Source organism: Hemitrygon akajei, chromosome 17 (genome assembly GCF_048418815.1).
Source record: "Hemitrygon akajei chromosome 17, sHemAka1.3, whole genome shotgun sequence".
Classification (NCBI taxonomy): Eukaryota; Metazoa; Chordata; class Chondrichthyes; order Myliobatiformes; family Dasyatidae; genus Hemitrygon; species Hemitrygon akajei.
The window spans coordinates 59,902,382-59,908,381 of record NC_133140.1 but is presented as its reverse complement, the minus strand read 5'-3'; positions in this window follow the sequence as shown (position 1 = coordinate 59,908,381).

Here is a 6,000-nt window from a genome sequence, read left to right as displayed (position 1 = left end):
GCCGAGGAATGATTGTGTTGAATACTGAATTGAAATCTATGAACAGCATTCAAACATATGTGTCTTTTTTGTCCAGGTGCGTGAGGGCCATGTGGAGGGTGGTGGCAATTGCATCGTCTGTTGAACAGTTGGGACAATACGCGAACTGCAGGGGCCCAGTGAAGGGACAGCAGGGTCTTGATGTGCCTCATGACGAGCCTCTCGAAACACTTCATGATGATGGATGTGAGTGCATTGAGGCAGGACACTGAAGACTTCTTTGGCACGGGGACGATGGTGGCGGCCTTGAAGCACGTTGGAACGATGGCGCTGCTCAGGGAGATGTTGAAGATGTCAGTGAGAACATCTGCCAGCTGGACTGCACATCCTCTGAGCACTCTGCCAGGAATATTATCTGGTCCAGCAGCCTTCCGTGGGTTGACCCTGCATAGAGTTTTCCTCACATCAGCCACGGTAAGACACAGCACCTGGTCATTGGGAGGAGGGGTAATTCAACTAGACGAACTAGCATGAGCCAAAGAACTGTACTGATCAACTGGCTGGAGTGTTCACTGAAATCAGAAACTTCACTTATACTGGTGCTGAAAAAGAATGTGGTAACTTGCCTCAATGACTGTCATTTAGTAGCACTTACATCCACAGTGATGAAGTGTTTTGTAAGGTTGATGAGGGAACATTTCAATTCCTGCCTGAGAAGTGAATTGGATCCGCTCCAGTTTGTCTATTGAAGCAAGAGGTCCACAGCAGATGCCATCTCATTGGCTCTTCACTCAACCCTGGAATATTTGGACAGCAAAGATGCAAACATCAGGATGCTCTCTATAGACTACAGCTCAGCATTCAATACCATTATCCCCTCAAAACTAATCAATAATCTTCAAAACCTTAGCCTCAATAACCCCTTGTGCAATTAGATCTTCAATTTCCTCATTTGCAACATCTCCTCCACAATTTCCATCAGCACAGTGCACCACAAGGCTGTGAGCTTACTTACTACTGTATGTGTGGCTAAGCACAGCTCAAATATCCAAGCTGGCTGACAACACCAATGTTCTATGCCGAATCAAAGGTGGTGATGAACTTGCATATATGAGGGAGATTGAAAATCTGGCTGAGTGATGCCATAACAACCTCTTAATGTCAGCAAGACCAAGGAGCTGATTATTGACTTCAGGTGAGGAAATCAGAGGTTCATGAATCACTCCTCGTCAGAGGATCAGAGGTGGAGAAAATCAGCAACTTTGAATTTCTAGATATTATCATTTCGGAGAACCTGTCCTGGGCGCAACACATAAGTGCAATTACAAAGAAAGCAAGGCAGCGCCTCTACTTCCTTAGGAGTTTGTGAAGATTCAGCAAGACATCTAAAACTTTGACAAACTACTGTAGATGTGTTGCGGAGAGTATATTGACTGGCTGTTTCACAGCCTGGTATGGAAACACCAATGCCCCTGAACGGGAAATGCTACAAAAAGTAGTGAACCTGGCTGAGTCCTTCACAGATAAATCCTTCCCCACCATTGAACTCATCGACAGAGCGTTGGCGCAGGAAAGCAGAATCTATCTTCAGTGACCACTACCACCCAGGTCATGCTCTCTTCTTGGTGCTGCTGTCAGGAAGAAGGTATAGGAGCCTCAGGACCCACATCAGCAGGTTCAGGAGCAGTTATTATCACTCAACCATCTAGCTCTTGAACCAGAGGGGATAATTTCACTCAACTTCACTTGCCCCATCACTGAAATGTTCCCACAACTTATGGACTCACTTTCAAGAACTCTTCATCTCATGTTCTCAATATTTATTGCTTATTTATTTATTATTATTTCTTTCTTTTTGTATTTTGTTTGTTTATGTATTTTCTTTTTGTTTGTTGTCCTTTGCACACTGGTTGAGCACCCAAGTTGGTGCAGTCTTTCATTGATTCTATTATGGTTATTATTATAATATGGAGTTATTGGGTATGCCCAGTAGAAAATTAATCTCAGGGTTATATATGGTGACATATATGTACTTTGATAATAAATTTACTTTGAACTTTGAATTTTCTATGGATGTTTAGTTGTTTGCCTTTTATGTAATCTTCACTGCTCACAGACTTAACTAAGCTTAAAAAAGAAAATCACTGAGGTCTTGGGTTACATTTTAAAGACCTGGCCAATCAATACGCATGCTTCCTATAGTTTCTTACATTTTCCCTAATAATTGAAGTTATGCAGAAGATTTTTTTTAAATCTTTTGATGTGCACTCCCAAGTCTTGCCGATTTCATCTCACTGCTCAGATACCCTCAACCGCAGAAAGGCAGACTCTCACTGCTGGCACCGATCTCCAACTGATTCTTGCTGCATTGACTTTCTCTTGAGTGAAGTCAGAACCTAACTACATACATACTGATAACCACAAATTAAAGTTTAACGTAACACATCTCAACTCTAAATTCTGTGAGGGAAGATGGGAGGGGAGGAAGGGAGAAAAGAAATAGACGAAGAGGAGGTGAAATAGACCAGAAGGGAAGGAGGGGGTCATGGTGAGAGAAAAGTGAAATGTTTTGTAACTCCAAAGCATAAAAACTAATCAAAATAAAAACATGGAGACGGGAATAACATGTCTAACATAATTTTTTCTTTAAGCGAAGAGCACACATATGACGTGGTGGTGTGATGATGTATGTCATTCATCTACTTCATACATATAACCATAATGAATTGTATAAACAATAAAGAATGCTTAATCAAACGATATATTTACAATATTACTGAAATATTAAATACACAACACTCCTCCCTGCTTAGCTCTAAATTCAATTCAATATAGAATGCATACAACTATAATACAACTACTATATAGACATCCAGAGTATAGTAAATTTTAAATTGTCCCATTCTGGCCTAACGATTTAATCGCTATAGAGAATTTCTCACTCTTGTGGGATAGAGTTTTTCCTGACAAGTGGGTGGGGGTGGGGGAGCACTCTGCTTGGCAGGTGAGACTTGTGGCTGTAAAATAAGTCATATTCTTCTGTGGTGGTTGTAGAAGCTGTCTCTAGGACTGCAGGAAGTGGCTCTGGATACCTTTCTTCTCCTTTCTCCATCAGCATTTCCATGATTAGTTGTCCTCTTAAATTTGATTTTGTAATTGTGTCCCCCAAAACAAAGAACCCATACCTGCATTCGAGCTGCTGCTGTTAGTAGAGCGCCTTTCTCTGGATTGAAAATGGGCACAAATGGTTGATATATCAGGAGGGATAATGGCATCTAATAGCAACTCCTTTACTTGCATCTTCAGAAACATCTCTATTTCCACCTTTAATATCTTTTTTTTTTCTTTTCAGGGTTCTTTAGAAGACCCTGACCTGGAGTTACACACAGGCTTTGGTTCTTTGCAGGAATGGGACCCGTTCCCAGGGTTCCATGACTGGCCATTATTCAACATGCCAAAGGTTTGGCCTGAGAGTCTTGATTGTGTTTGGAAGCCTAAGATCTCAGGGCTCTGGAGATGGGCGGATCAAGGGTCCGTATCACAGCATGATACTCGTGTCGTCAGGGGGGCCAGAAAATCTCTCGCTGTAGGCCCTAAGACCCTAGGTCTTTGTGATCTTTGGACACAGAGCTTGCAAAATGCAACGAAACGGACTTTTAACATCGTAAACCAGTGGGTTGTTGTTCTGTCTCCCTCTCGCTGTGAAAATGGGGGACGCCTCCCTTTCCCTTGCCAGGGAGAGAGAGAGAGAACTGTGGTTTGTCGAATGTCGGATGAAATGCGAAGCCTTTGGGGTAACTTTGGGCTGTGTCTTTGCTATTGCTTAGCACACGCTTGGGCTTAGTGATGGTACCGATGTGCTTTTTTTGCTGGTGGGAGGAGGGAGGATCTTTGCTTGCTGCCGCTTGCGCACGGGATGGAGGAGTTGGGGGGGGACCTTTGGGGTTCTCACATTTAACTGTCATCCATTCTTTGGGGCACTTCTCTGTTTTCATGGATGTTTGCAAACAAAAAGCATTTTAGGATATATATTGTCTACATTTCTCTGATATTAAATTCAACCTTTGAAACTTTGAAGACTTGCAAAGATACCCTCTATCCTGGGCAGTGGGTATTGGCCTAGTTTCAGTAATGGATTAGTGACCTTAGAATTGCCACAGCTTTTGACAGACCCAATCTTCTTGGCTACTGGGACCACTGGTATTGCCCATGGGCTCCACTCAACCTTGGAAAGTATTCCTTCAGATTCAATGTGATCTAGCTCAGTGTCCGCTTTATTAAGATAGTATAAAGAACTGAACAGGCTTTTTAAAGCTTAGGTGTGGCACTTACATTTAACACCACTTTACCCTTGATACGTTTGATTTTTTCAAACCCATCCTTGAACACCGCTGTGGCATCATCCAGTACCTTTCTTAATTCCCTTTTACTTGACTCTTTTGGAGGGGACATAGCATGCAAATTGTGGATGGATTTCCAATCAAGTTGAAGTTGGCCTAGCCAATCACAGCTCCACAATACTAGCCTTCCTGTTTTTACCACATACAAGCCCAGTGTGGCTTTTTGTTGCTGTACTTCACTGTTACCTGGTCCATAGCTTCCCAAAAAATTTTCTTTTCTCCAGTATAAGTTCTTAGCTGGATAACTGCAGGCTTCAGTTTAGTACCTTTGAAATGCAGTTCGAACCCACTTTGTGGAATGACTGAAACAGCTAAGCCAGTGTCCAATTTCATATTAATTAATTTGCTGTTCACTTCTGGTGTAGGCCATTTTGCTTGCCTCTTGTTAGTTTTCACATTTTAACTCTTAAGGTTATCTAGTCTTGTGGCATTCTCATCATAATCAGATATTTCATGAACAGCATGTGAATTAGTGCTCATTTTGAAACTGCAAATTGACTTTTTAGTTTATTTCTACCCTGTGCAGTGCATTTATTTTTGTCTGCCAGACATGCTCTTTGTATGTGTCATATTTTATTGTATTTTCTGCGAGATTTGCCTTTAACTCTGCATTGGTCTGGTGTATGTGAACCCCTGCCACAACAGTAACACAATCCGTTCAGCCAGACAGGTTTCTGTTTAGCTGTTGCAATTTTGTTCACACTCACCTTCATTCCTGACTGTAACTCAACTGCTTCTCTCTTCGCTGTGTCTTTTGACACAGCTATTTCAACTATTCATTTAAATGTAAATTGTCCTTCATTTAGAGCCATTTTTGAATGCTTTCTTGTAAGATTCCACAAGCGAAACAATCTCAGTGCATCATTAAGCCTATTACCGAACTGGCAAAGCTCAGACAATCTCCTCAGTTCAGCCACATACACTGAAATGGATTCTCCTTCCTTTTGGTTCTGCTTATGAAACATAATGTGCTCTGCAGTCAACGATAGTTTCAGTTCTAAATGTTCCTCCATTGTTTTCACAATATCAGCAAAGCTCACTTCAGCTTGTTTGGTTGGAGCAGTCAAACTTCTAAGCAAACTGTATGCCTTTAAGTCCAATGAACTCAGCAAAACTGGCACTCACTTCTCATCGGCTATTTCATTTGCTTCAAAATATTTCTCAATTGTTCCATATACATATTCCAGTTATCTTTCCAACGTAGCCAGCCATTGCTGCTCTTTTTTATTTATTTATGACTATTATCACCTGGTACTCACTGCTCATGAAATCATGAATTTGTCCATTTTCTGCCTTATTTTTAAACTTGAATGTGTTTCTCTTCCCTTCCGAAGAGACACGTACTGCAGTGATTTTTTTTAACTTGAACATCTTGCTGCACCTCAACAAGTTGGTAGTTGTCTGGGGTTCATTTAAAACTTTATCATCACCACTGTTATGTTTTGTAACTCAAAAACATTCAAGCTAATCAAATATAAAACATGGAGCCTGGAAGAGTGTGTCTGGATTTGGTTTTACTTTAAATGAGGCACACGTGTGACACAGTGGCACAGTGACGTATGCCATTCATGTATATTTGTACAGATAACCATAATGAATTATATAAACAATAAAGAATGCT